This window comes from Anolis sagrei, chromosome 2 (assembly GCF_037176765.1).
Source record: "Anolis sagrei isolate rAnoSag1 chromosome 2, rAnoSag1.mat, whole genome shotgun sequence".
Lineage (NCBI taxonomy): Eukaryota > Metazoa > Chordata > Lepidosauria > Squamata > Dactyloidae > Anolis > Anolis sagrei.
The window spans coordinates 254,323,715-254,337,726 of NC_090022.1; the positions used below are offsets into that span (position 1 = coordinate 254,323,715).

A 14,012-nucleotide genomic window follows, 5' to 3' on the forward strand; every position below is an offset into this window, starting at 1 on the left:
CCAAGCTTTCTAATCCAGTTTTAAAAGCCAGTTTTAAAACATGGCTTTTTAAACAAGCATTTCAGCTTGAATAGATTTAAAGAATAGTCTGAGGATTTAGTGTTGGTCTCACTTCAGCACTGAGTTTTTCAGTCATAAACAACCAGTTTTTATTCGTAGTTATGACTGCCTTTTATGCATTTTAAATTAAATATGTTATTGAGTCACCGAAAATCGGCTCAAGTCACTGGTTGGCTAAGAAAGGTGGTATACAAATACAGTAAATAATAAATTAATAAATTTTAAATGTGTGGGCGATTGTGTGAACGATTATGTGTGTAGATGATTGTAATTTCATGTTCTTATTGTTTTTAGTTCTATCTATGGCTTGTTTTATGTGCAGCTCTTTAGAGTGCTTGTAAGCTGCCCCAGGTCCCCTTGGGGAGATGGTGGCAGGGTACAAATAAAGGTGGTGTTGGTGGTGGTGGTGGTCGTGATGATGATGATGATGATGATTATTATTATTATTATTATTATATTACAACAAGCCATCTTCAACTTACCTTCTGAAGCATTTCTGTCCAAAATGCTTCTTCTGTTTTAAATGCTATTTATTTACATCCACTAAAATTATCTGGGTCTGAACACATTTAAAATCCATCTTTAAATCAATATGTAAAATGAAAAGTTCAAAAGCGCATTCATCTGTATTAGTCTTATTCTTTCAATTAGTATTACTTATGAGCCAAAGATTACAGGGAATGAAACAAAAAAGTATGTTTAGATTTGATGGATGTATATTATTAAGAAATTTTTAAGTCTTTTTCATGCTCTGAATGTGTAAATATTGTCTAAGTTTTGTAATAAAATATCAATTTATTCTGCATTAATGATTTGTGTATCTTGGCCTCCCAAACTTGTTATTGTAATTTGACTTAGGGCTATAGTCTTAGTACAATTTATAAACAGTTAATACAAATACTATATTAATCATAAACTTGGAAACTGTACATTATATTGTACTCAGTCTTAATAACTATTGTTATTTGTGAATTTAAAGATTCAACTCAGTGCAAAATGCCTAGTTTTTTATGTGATATGTATATTAAACTCACTTCAAACAAAGAATTTGCAGATGCTAAAAACCACTCATAAATCATAGATTGTAATCAGCAGCCAAAGCTACAAAAGGTTCCCATGCTTGACATTTTTGCTTTATGTTTTTCCAAAGAAAATACATCTAATCAAATATACAGCATTCTTGAAAATACATGCGCTAAGTTGGGAGGGGCAGTCAACAGTCCCTTCTTGGGAACAGCTTGAGCATAATATAGAGTCCAAATACTTAACATCTTAGAAAAGAACAAAAAAACTAAAACAAGGCCACACAAAACATTTCTTGTCAATTTTGGTGCTGGTTTTTAGGAAATCTTGAAAGGAAACATAGATAATATTCAAGGTGGATTTGTAAGATATAGCAGACTAAAATATGTACAGATACATATTTACTACTATCCTCCTTTTGTGGCAGACAAATAAGGGATGTATACTTTAAACAGCAAAATAGTCAATTTTTTTAAAAAATCTATAATTTTAATCAAAACTTTGTTTCAGTCATTGAAATTCTGTTATTGCTGCTTACAAACATTAAAGTCAATCAAAACATCAGTAGCTTGTGAAATCAATATTTTTAATATGTTTGCATTGCAGTGCTGCAGATTTTGGGCTAATAGATCGCACCCATATTGATTTCCATGGGAAATGTTAGTCTGATACTGAAATAATTAAAAAAAAACACCAGGGATTATTGGTTTGGAATTTTGAAGGAGATAGAAGTATAAAAATTGGTTATTGACCAAATCGCTTGGGGTGAATGAACCTTGGGCATATGCAATAAACTTGTAGCACAGAGTCATTAATGAATACTACCTTAGTCCCTTAAACGCAAAAGAAGTCAATAACCCATTATAACAATGCATATTGTGGTAAAATACCATATGGGGTATATTAGTATAAAATTAACACAGATCAACTCAGTAGTGGTAAATACGAATCTGTTCATTATCTGATTTAATTTTTCAAATGTGGGAACAGATTTTTCACATACAAACGGAGTTACGGACAAACTATGTTATGTGAGAGGTATTTCTAGAACGGGTTGTATCTTTTCTTCGGAAAAAGCAGCCAGATGTATGATTTGATTAGGATTGTGATGGAATGGAGGTTTACATCTGTAATGCACAGCTTTTTTGTGTGTAAGGGAACAGCTAAGTAGCCTGGCTATGGGAAATAGGTGAAGTTTGGGAACCACATAGGGATTGCCTGAAGGAAGCTGGTTGGATAGAAATAGAAAAGTGACATATATCTCTTCACCCTGCACTGTAATGCCAAAGCCACATGTTAGCTGGAGATGGTGCTGCTTCATGTGATGTAATCATTGCAACATGTTCACCCTTTCCCCTGCTATTTCAGCGACTGCCACATACAGAGGTAGGGAAATACTAAATGGTCACCTCCCACAGCTTCATAATATTAGAAGACATGGACCACTAGCAGCCATACCTCCCCTCATTACATATAAGCTTCTTATCCCTAACTTAATGTCACTTGCATAGAGAGAAGGAAAACAATAACCTCCCATACAAATACATTAGTCCCCCGCTATTTTGGGGCCTCCTTTAGGTTACTTGAGACAAAGAAATATATGTCACTGTTTTTCATATTGTGAATGAGAATAAAATAAAGCAGGCTTGTTTGAAATTTAACGTGTTTTCCTGAGAGCATTATTGTGTTTTCTCTGGGAACATTGTTGTGAATTGCAGCTACTAAATTTGTTTTTAATAATAATAATAATAATAATAATAATAATAATAATAATAATGGTTTTATTTCTTGCCCGCCTCTCCTCACTCTAGTAGCTGCAACAAAGCTTTCCCTCTGTCCCAATGCATTTGCCCCTTCCACTGCCTATCTCAGTATTTTCTCTTCAGATGTTCTACTGAGCAGTTTGTTTGTTTGTTTATTACCCTGCATTTTTCCAGTACAGGATCCAGTGGGATCTTCTTTTGTGGGAAAGATTACACGGAATGACAGTTGATCCAAGCAGGCCTTTGCATTGGGCCTTGATGCATATTCTTCTATCAGCAGCTGCAGGGTGGCTTTTCTGCTCAAGACACCAGCTGTCACTTATGACAATATTTATTGAAATGCATAGCTTTCTCTTTTTTCTCAGCTACTCTGCCATTAGGTTACTGGAAAGAAGGCCAGCAGTATTTACTGGGCACCTGTTCAATCTTTTTCATGATAGAAAACAAATCTTTACCTCTCCTACAATGATGTCTCATGGCAAACTTTGAAATCCAATGTAGACAGCTATATTTAGCTGGAGGGAACTATGTGCAAGAATTCTATTATGACAAATATCAACAATATGCTCAGTTTAAAAACATGTCATTCATATATATATATATATATATATATATATATATATATATATATATAGGTTAAGTGATCACCAATCCCAGTACACAATCTCTGTAATGGCATAGTATACAATTTCTCAATTTTCTCATGCCAGAGCCAATATCTACCAATCATTTTTGTTTTAAAATGGGGCATGTTGTTGTTTGAGCGAGTGCTTCTTGGGCTATCTGTTGTGAAAGACAGGCAATTTGTGCAAATGTGCTGAGGACCATTATCGTATTTGCGCTCGTTTGTGGTTTCTATCCTGGAAACTCTCCAACATAAAAGCAGCAAACTCTTGAGAGTTGGGCAGGGATTAAGACTTTAGGTTTAGCTTGATTTATTATTTACATTCCTTCTAATTATTTGGTTTTGAGTACTACGAACAGGAAAGAGTGGTTTAAAAGAACTAAATGTCAATGTTGGCAGGTTGGCTTAAGGAGAAATCCCTTAACTATGTTGAATTAGGATTGTCATTGTTCTCTTCCAAGCAGTAGTCCCAACAGTGTCAGAGTTTTCACACAGAGTTGGTACCAATACCTTTTTCTTTGACTCTGCTACAAACTGAACAGAAACACCTTTGCCCTGCACAACATTGTATGTATTTTGAACTCGGGGGAAAGACCTCATTAAGAACAGTCAGCTGAGAACTCTAAATGTTTCTAGCTCTTAAGTCTGTCATTCCCACGAAATTCAGTTTTAACCTCTGTGCTAGTGATATTGCTCGGAACCTCCACTTTTTCCTTGCTGCAAAGAATAAGTCTGCCATGTCTGATTCAGATTGTTCCATTATTTCAGTGGACATTTCTCAACATAGGAGACAACTGACTAATCATCCTCTTATGCCCATCAGACACACCACATCAGCACTGGCTGATGCATAGCTGTCTGTTTTAGTGCTTCATCTGCAGAATCTTCAGTACCAATGGCCACAGCATGAGACTTCAAGTCTTCAAGGTCAAATCCACCTCTGACCCTGGCAAAGTCACTTGATCTCTAAAAGTCCAAATAATCCAAAGCATTAGGATTATAAAACGCATTCCTAACACTATTTTGCTGTGTCTCTCTTCAACTTTCTCTCAAGAAACCTCACAATGCATAAGACAGCCTTCACTGCATCCTATTATGAAGATGCTTCATTTCATGGCCAGGCAGATCCAGCTCTAAAGGTGTTAATGTGTGAATTGTGCATGGTATTGACTGCTGCTCATTAGTCAACCAGAAGGGCAAATTATAAAGCCTTGGAACTACCTTAAATGATTAGCTTTGGAGCAAGGAAGAACCACATTTCTCCTCTATACACTGTACTGATAGCATTGCGGTAACTTAAGACTTTAGTTGTGGACAAGTCTACATAGGGACCACCAAACACAGCATTGCCCAAACACAAATCAAGGAACATGAAAGGTACTGCAGACTAATTCAACTTGAGAAGTCAGCCATAGCAGAGCACTTGATGAACCAACCTGGGACACAAAATATTATTTCAAAACACAGAAATGCTGGACCACTCTAATAACTACCATGCCAGACTACACAGAGAAGCCACTGAAATCCACAAGCATGTGGACAATTTCAACAGGAAGGAGGAAACCATGAAAATGAACGAAATCTGGCTACCAGTGTTTTAAAAAACCCTCTAAAACCAGGACAGTAAATAAAGAACAAAACTCAAAACAGAGGAATTCCAGACAAGAAACAATCAGGGGCCAGCTAATCGCCTACCAACAAAAAATTTCCCTAGGCAGGAAGCAGCCAAGCTTTGCAGCTGCAAGGCTATTTAATTCTAATCAAGGTGATCAATTACAACATTCCTACTTGCCTCAAACAGACAAGTGTTCGTTGTCCACCCTGGACATTCTACAGATATATAAACCCCACTTGCATAGTCTTCAACAAACTTCACCCACCTCTGAGGATGCCTACCATAGATGAGGGCGAAAGGTCAGGAGAGAATGCTTCTGAAACATAGCCATACAGCCTGGAAAACTCACAGCAACCCACTTTAATTGAATGTTTAGAGCAGGCAATGTGACTGAAAGAATGTAGACAGAGCAAATACGAGACATAGGTGTGGGATGGTTTTCAATTTTTCTCCTTTTCTTTCTCTGCAATGCTAGGGATTTGGAGACTTAAAAAAACTTTTATTGGGGGGGGGGGAGGTTATTTGGAAAGCAACACTCTCATTTTGCCTCCCCGGTTCTGCTCTGATGTCAATTACCTTTCACATTCTCAGCCTTCAGAGATATGACACCATCCTCCTTGTATTATGGAGTGCCTCAAGTTACCTGTGTTGGTGACATGCCATAGGAGGCATCCCAGTGAACTGAGAAGGTGGACCCAAGCAGGAAACTCAAGTAGTTACTTCTCGTATCTTGACTATCAATTTCTTCAGCATAATCAATGAGGTTATGTTTTATGGAGTCTATGTCAAAGCTATTGAATGGAACATTGAATGATATCCATTTCATCTCATCTTTCTGACAGAGGCTTGCTTGTATCCCATCCAGTTTAACTCTGGGTCATGACAACTAAAATAAAGCCAGAAGAAACTTTGCCTGCAAAATTGGAATGGTCACAAATGAATCCTACAGACTGGGTGAATATTCAAACCAAGTTTTGTAAATCAAGTGATCTTTTCTTCATCATTTGTAAGGGGAAAAAAGCTTTTTTCTTGATGCTGTAAGTCTCAATTTGCAGGCAGCTTTTCATTTTTTCACACTGTGTGGTGAAACAACCACAGACATTTGGGCAAGTGAAATATCTACAAAAAGATACACCACATAATATAATAAAAACCTATAGAAAAATTTACTTCCTGTCCCAAGCTACAGAATATGTAATGAACAAATGAAGAATGGAACCAACTTCATAGGATGGGCAACATTCTGATATATAGCTTCTTTTTTTTCTTTATCCTTATCTGCATCTGATTTGGCATTTTTTTCCTGATCATTAGCCCTTTTAATACAGAGCTCTGCCATTTGACTTGACTTATAACCATTTTTTTAGTTGTGCTGATGATATTTCAGGGCCTTCAAGGGTTGTATTTTTATTTCTATTTGGACAATATACTTGTCAGTTCTCCTTCACAACATAAGCATGTCCAGACTATATGTTAAAATTGTTCGCTTGTCTCAGCTCCCACAAGTTTGTAGTTGATATGAACATAAGCTCTTTATTGACTTCTTAGGCCCCCTCCATACTGCCCCTACATCCCAGGATCTGATCTCAGACCTCACAACCTCTGAGGATGCCTGCCATAGAACATGACCATGCAGCCTGAAAAACCTATAACGATCCAGTGATTCCAGCCCTGAAAGCCTTTGACAGTACATTGATCTCAGATTATCTGCTTATCCCAGGTTATCTAGCAGTGGAGACTCCTATAATCCAGTTTAAAACAGATAATCTGGGATCGGATCCTGGGATATTGGGGCAGTGTGGATGAGGGCCTTAGTTCTTCAGAGGAGCAGTCTTCTGATACTTCAGTAATATTGTTCAGCAGACTTCCATCACCACCAGTGCATGAGTCTGTCGCTGATACATGCAGTGGTGATTCTATCCAACTTAGGGCTCTTCCACACAGCCCTATATCCCAGAATATCAAAGCAAAAAATCCCACAATATCTGCTTTGTAGTGGGTTATCTGAGTCCACACTCAGATAATGTGGAATTTTCTGCCTTGATATTCTGGAATATAGGGCTGTATGGAAGGGCCCTTAATTAACACATTAGTCTGTTATGCCAGGGATTATATTTACAGAACAGACATGCAGAATGTGACGTTGGGGACTTCAGAGATTGCAAACTGGCTGGAATTTTGAGCCATCAGGACAGTATTCCAGGAGCAGATTCATTGGCACAATATGCTCATGAGGACAAGCAGCTTCTCAGTAAAAGGAACAGATTATCATCTGTCAACAGATAGTGATACTCAGTCTGTCTCTTTTCACTAGTGGGTTTGCAACATCCTGAGCTCTCTGTAGCTTCATTTATGTGACTTCGTTTAGTAAGAACATTTGGTAAGAAGTTTGAACATAGAAATGGATTGACTCAGGGTGACTGTTAGAGAATACAAATAGTCCCTTCATGAGCAGACCTTCCAACAGATTGTTCCATGCTTTGGTTTAGCAACAACAGATATTCAAGATTTTCTGCAGAAAGATTTCAGTACAGCTATACCCAAGTTGCTTTAAATAGCATGTTTGCTTGGCACTCTTGTATACAATGAATGTAACTTTCTTCCTAATGAATGTAACTTTCATGAATCCTGGACGGAAAAGAAGAAAATGCAAGGGAATAAATCAAAGAAGTAAAAAAGCTATTGTTTGAAGTTGTGAGTAATATTAGTTTGCCGTTTGAGGGGCAGTTTTACGTCCTATTGGGTGGTGTTGCAATCACACTTGAAAATTGAACAAATTGAAGATCTTATGCTTTTCTTTGTTTTTGTTTTGTGTGGATGTGTAACATTTTTCCTCTTCAAGGACTGTCAAAACAATTGAAATAACAACTACAATTGAAAATGTCAAGAATTGGAAGACAGATAAACAATCCTAAATCTAATTATTAGTACCAACCACAATTGACCATGGAATCAACTGAACTTATATAAGTGTTAACTTGCCCATGATTCTACAGGCTTACTCATGCGATTTAGGACATTGATTTTATCATATCATTAATTTCAGGTTTTTGCACATTTGTGGATTTATTTTTTGTATGAACAGTTGTATTAACATACTGTTGTGTTTTGGATCAGCCAGAAAATATTTAAATTATTGGTCTTGGTTGATCGTTTGCAAGATTAGGAACCAGTCCAGTGTAATAGTTTCTTTCCTATATGAAAACTACTGAACATATATACTTAAACTTGTTCTATTGACATTCCTGAAGCTTTTGAATGTGAGTAGAATCACAGTTTCAGGCCTGCTAAAAACAGTTAGTTATTTATGAATGTGCTTCAAATGACATTCCTCAGAGTATAGATATTGGATGGCATCACATTATTGTTTTTGTGGTATTTATTTTCTTCTGTAATGGAAAGAAATTGATTCCAAATGTGTTGTCTTGACCCCCTACTCCATACATGTTAATGCCTAACCTTAAATGATGTTTCTCCAGTCTTTGCTGTATTTACAGTAATTATATGCATAATGTAGCATGTTATTGTCTGGATTTCCTGTTTAATCAGTACAGAGCTTCTTACAAGTGCAGCTGAAAAGGGCAAACAAAATTAAAGCTTTATATACCAAAACAAGTTTGATTTGCTAAGCTCCCAGCATTCCAAAGTACACAAATTTGTTCCACCAAGTTTTCCGATGGCTTGCAGATGGGCAATGATTAATCAGAGAGCTAACTGAAGTAGTTTGCAATTAAACTGGAAAGCTCTGAAGCATGCTAATTGAATCAGAAAATTAGAGGCACTGAACAGTAATTGGCTATTTCTCATGCAGCAGGTGCCAGGCCACTCATCTGTGGAACAAGGTATTTAAGGCACATTAGCACTAGTAAAAATACTTCTTGATATGGAACAGCTAGATTTTCTGCTCATTTTCACCATGGATGCCAAACATACAGCTGGGATGTCTAGTGCTTCAATTCAAGTTAGTTTATCTAAGATAAGCACGTAGGAAACTACCATCATGCAACCTGTACAAAGACCATGGAGATTTTGTAAGTGACACTAATATACAGAAACAAAGTAAGATATCTTTATTGAGCTGGATTCTGTGGTGATCAATGGTAAATACGTTGAATGACACAGAATTCATCATCAGATACTGCATGTTTGTTACAACAAAATCATAACTGGTTAAATAGCTCGGTTGGATGGATTCTGTATATGTTGCTTTCTCTGCCAAGCACAAACTACTTACACAAAAATGTCAAGTTCCTCCTGAATTTCTCAGGTTTGAAATTGGATGGAATTTCTGGGAGATTTTGTAATATTTATGGGGGGGGGGGGGACAAGAGAGAGAGAGAGAGAAAGGAAATATATGTATTTTACATGAGATTATCCATGTAATGTATCCTGTTGTTCTTGATCATGCCCTTTGCAGCTTTGCTCTAGGGTTAAAATGCCAGAGAAGTGTAACAGATCATATGGCAAAATTTAAACTGTTTCTCAGGGTAGAATCTGGCTGGGACTCCTTTGCAGGTATATGTTTTCTGCACAGCTCCAATTCTCACTCAGGTGACAGACTCATTATGGGTGTAGCAGTAAGCATACCAGCTTGGGACTGTGTGCCAATAAAATCAATGATGTTGGTTTATTTATGGGTCAGTGTGCTTAGACAGATGTTAAGCTATATAACTTCGAGCAGTTCACTTGCTCCGCAGCCTGTAACGCACTGACTCCTGTATGACATATATTACAGATTATTTTGGTTATCATAATACTCATGTGGAAATGGCTGGGGGGAAAACCTTGTAACTTTGCCAAGACATTTGAAAGTGTATCACTAAATAGATACTTTCCCATTCTTGTGGAGAATATCCATATCAGTAACAGTGAATGTCAAAATTAAACAATACTAGTATGAAGACTCAATCTGAGGTGTCTTATGTGCCAAACCGATCTCTGGTTTTATAATTCCTTGTGAAATGCCCCTTTTAATAAATTTTTGCATGGGACCATGACATTTGAATTGGTTGGGGGAGGGAGAGAGAGAGAGAGAGAGAGAGAGAGACTTTCTTGTAATTAATATAACTTTAACATATCAATGCCACAATCAGTGTTGGTTTACAAAATGGTCACTTTCCTTACTCTGCAGTATGATTCTATAGATTCTAAGATGCCCCACTCTGTTAAGTCTTGCTTACTCTCTATTATAACCTTTCCCAGTAGGCTGCCCTCTGAATATTTTGGCCCAGCAGTAGTCAGGAATTACAATGATGGAGCCAAAAACATCTGGAGAGCTTCTGGCTTTGGAAGGCCATCAAAATGTGTGGAATTGCGGCTTTAGCCTAATTGCCATGACTGGGTTTTTATTTTGGTTTGTTTTTGTATTTAATTGCTCTCTGATTTTAGTGTTTCCAGGCTTTTTGTCTATATTCATCCACATATAAATACCTGCCAAGTGACGTTCATAAGTCCAATAAAATGGAGTTTAACACACGAGTCTCCTTGTGGGGAACATAACAACAACAACAGCAATGAAAGTTTGTGCCATATTATAGTTCTCTTATTATTTAAGGTGCCTTGGGTCTCAAATAACACAGCTACACCTCTAGAAAATATGACTTGCTTTTATATGGTTGCTATGGTCCAAATAAGAGTGAATTATTCCAGTACTACATCTATTCAGTCCTCTACACTCATTTCTGTAAAATACTCTTATCTCGATGATAACTGAGATCATGCAGATACACACATAGTGTTAATGCTATACACAGTAGTAATTCTCTGTGGGTTGGGGAACAGAGTGTGGATACAAATTCCTTGCCCTTTTGGGAGGTGACCGGGACTAAAGATTTTCAGAAAATCTGTTTAATCTGTTAAAATCTGTTGAATATTCATATCACTAAAATGTAAATTATTGAAATTTTACCAATTACATTAAGAAATTAAATCCATTTTACCTTATTTCTGGATAGTTTTGTGGGGCATGAAGAGAGTGGTTGAATATTAGTTGAAGATGTTGGCACTATAAATCTAATACTGCTGTGAGCTTAGTAGATGCATAAAGCCAATTCGTATTATGTCTCAGCATGAGTTTATATCTCCTAATTAGTGCCACCATTTTATGGAGAGTACATGCTATGAAAGTTTGTTCATCATGTCAATAGAGACCAGAGGATATAGAGGAGTCTCAGTTAGAATATGTGGTTTGAGGGGAACACAAGAGACTTGTAATTTAAGAAAGGAAGAATGAAAAAATGTACAGTTTTGGAAAGTATAGTTATATCCATTTTGTGATGAGCACGGGTATGTGCTCATTATCTGTGTTCTCCATATCTTTTTCTCCTTATTAATTAGACTTAATTAAAATGATGTTATTTAAAACATGGATAGAAACATTAAACACATAAAAGCTTTTATTCTAGCTTTTTAAAAGTAGAATATTATGATATTCAAATGCTAATCATATCACTTAGCTGATGACTGAAGAAAGGAGTGTATTTCGAATAGAGACATAAATTATAAATTGTAAACAGTGCATAGGGGATATGTTATAACTGTGTCTCATTTAAATTAAGTCAGGGAGCTTTCTCGGAAGCAGATTATGTGACTTCATTAAGTTTTAAAATTCCCCCCTTTATAATGTTTTATTAAGATCTATTGGCAACAGTCTACACCAACGTGTGTTAGAGGAGAACATAATTGTATAAAAACTTTAGCTGCGGCTCAAAAGAACGTCCGTATATGATGATGCTTCCATACTTTTCTGTACCGTTGTGGTAAACATGCTCTCTCTAACACTCCCCTCTATCCCTAGAAATATCATGGTTTGGCTTTTTTAAAGCTTTTTTAAAAAATCTCGAACATTTACATGATCAATGTCTTTTGCTGGAGGGATAAAGTTTGCTCTTCCATGGACAAGTGAGAACATATTGATCATTTTATTCTATTTGCTATTTCTAAATTCAATATACCTCTTGAGTCGATAAGCGAGATCGAGAGCATATTCTTTTTTTGTGTGTGCCTGCTTGTAGCTTGTTCTCAAGATTCAAGATACATTTTTGATTAATCACAAATGCTCTGGGGTCATGGAGAGCAAATGTGTTTGTGGAGTGTCAGCTGATGCTGTCAGATAAATGTCTTAAGCTTAGCCAGGGTTCATGCCCCAGCTTTAGGCTGTGCCAAATGTCTCCCCTTGTTGAGGAAGATAACAGCTACACTGGAGGCGACTGAGCTGTTTGTTCACTGAAAGGGCTGACCTTGCCATATGGGGCTACAATCAGGTGAAAGAAATAGTGTATATGTTTTAATTGAAACTTTTAAGAAGAACTGCACTCATTCTTAACACATATAAATACTTTGTTTCCCATTTATGCATCACACCGTTATCATCATTTCTTCTTCCAATTTTATCGTTTAGTGTATTACTTTACAAATTTCATGTTATGCCTTTCCATATTAGCATCCATTTAGTATTGTCATTATGCTGGAAGGAAACAGGCAAAGCCGTTTAAAGGAATATTTTTTGACTTTTTTTAGTCCCATTGCCAGAGGGGGCTGAATTCTCAGTACAGACAAGAACTAAGGTTTCCAGCTGTGAGCTTGCAATGGATTGTTGAACATTTTTATTCTGTGTTTGTCTTAAAAATACAGTTCTGACCCTAGAGGAAGGGTCATACGAGGTAACCCCAAACCTTTTTTGACTTCTGAAGACCTGTTTAATCACATTTGCTTCATCTGTAGTAATTTGTCTTCTATTGCTAGACAGTACATAAATAAGAAATAGTGGTGCAGTTGGTCTGTTAACACCTGGAGAACATTTTGTACCAAGCCTGTCTATAATTTGTAATGCTACAGGCAAGAGGCTGTATCATATGGTGGTGCATAAATAAGTGAAAGCTCTCTGGGCTACTTGAGAACTTTCTTGTAAAATGCTTAAAATCAGTACCTTTTCTTTATCGTAGCATAGCTCCTTCTCTGCTGCAAATGCAATGATCTACTTTTTCTATACTGTCATGGGTTGATTAGACACAATGATGCTATTAAAGATGGAGGGGAAAATAACACATCTGTCATGAACTCCCTCTTGGAAATGAGGCATTTTAAATATTTATAGTGAACACAAAATATCTTGAGAAAATGGGCTTATATTCTCTGCCCACAAACAAACATCGATATGAGATGAATAGTTCTGCTTAAACAATTAGAATTCTCCACCATTTTTCAAAATCTCTGCATTTAAAAGAATCTGTGCTATATAAAATGTTTCATCTCAAATCATGTATTTAGAACATTTTGGCATCTTGGCATCTTGTACATATTCATGTAATTTGGTGTCATAAAATGAGAAGCAGCAATGAAGAATCTTGCCAATAGAAAGGACATCTTGTTCCCAATGATTTATTTTCATCCAACATCTAGATCAAATTGAATGCAAATACTTTGTACTTTAAACTAATTGGAGCTGAATCTCTGGCCATATTTATTACAAGATACGCTTAATTTAACAAAACCAATATTTAGCATATTTGCATAGTACCGTTTTGTGATGGGAAATGTTTTCCCATCTTCAGCTTGTATAATTTGTAACTTTGTTTAGAAATACTGTGCAATGTGGATATGCAAGTTTGAATCTGAGTGTTTATAGCTCTTCAGATAAGTGGAACAGTAACTTCCAAACCAGAGGGATAAAAGGCAAGTGTCTTGTATCCTTGAATTAGACAAATTCCATAGTTGTGCATTTATTAAATACTAAGGCATCAATTTAAAGCATCTAATCATGGATTCCTTCCTTTTTGTATCTTTTAATCCTTATTAAGAAAATAAATATTCCCTACTAGATATCTTTTGAAAATAGTTCTCCACAAGGACCATTCTGTCAATTCCATGTAAACATATATTTCATCTTTGACAACTGTTTCATGGCACTTGGTGTTACTGATGGTGC

The 14,012-nt window shown here is 36.4% G+C and overlaps 1 protein-coding gene across 8 annotated transcripts in view; it reads left to right on the forward strand.

The window, feature by feature from the left end:
- The window catches only part of ARB2A (ARB2 cotranscriptional regulator A), a 237,773-nt gene that overhangs the window by 179,585 nt on the left and 44,176 nt on the right, over positions 1-14,012 (forward strand). The gene's annotated exons all lie outside the window — the stretch shown is intronic.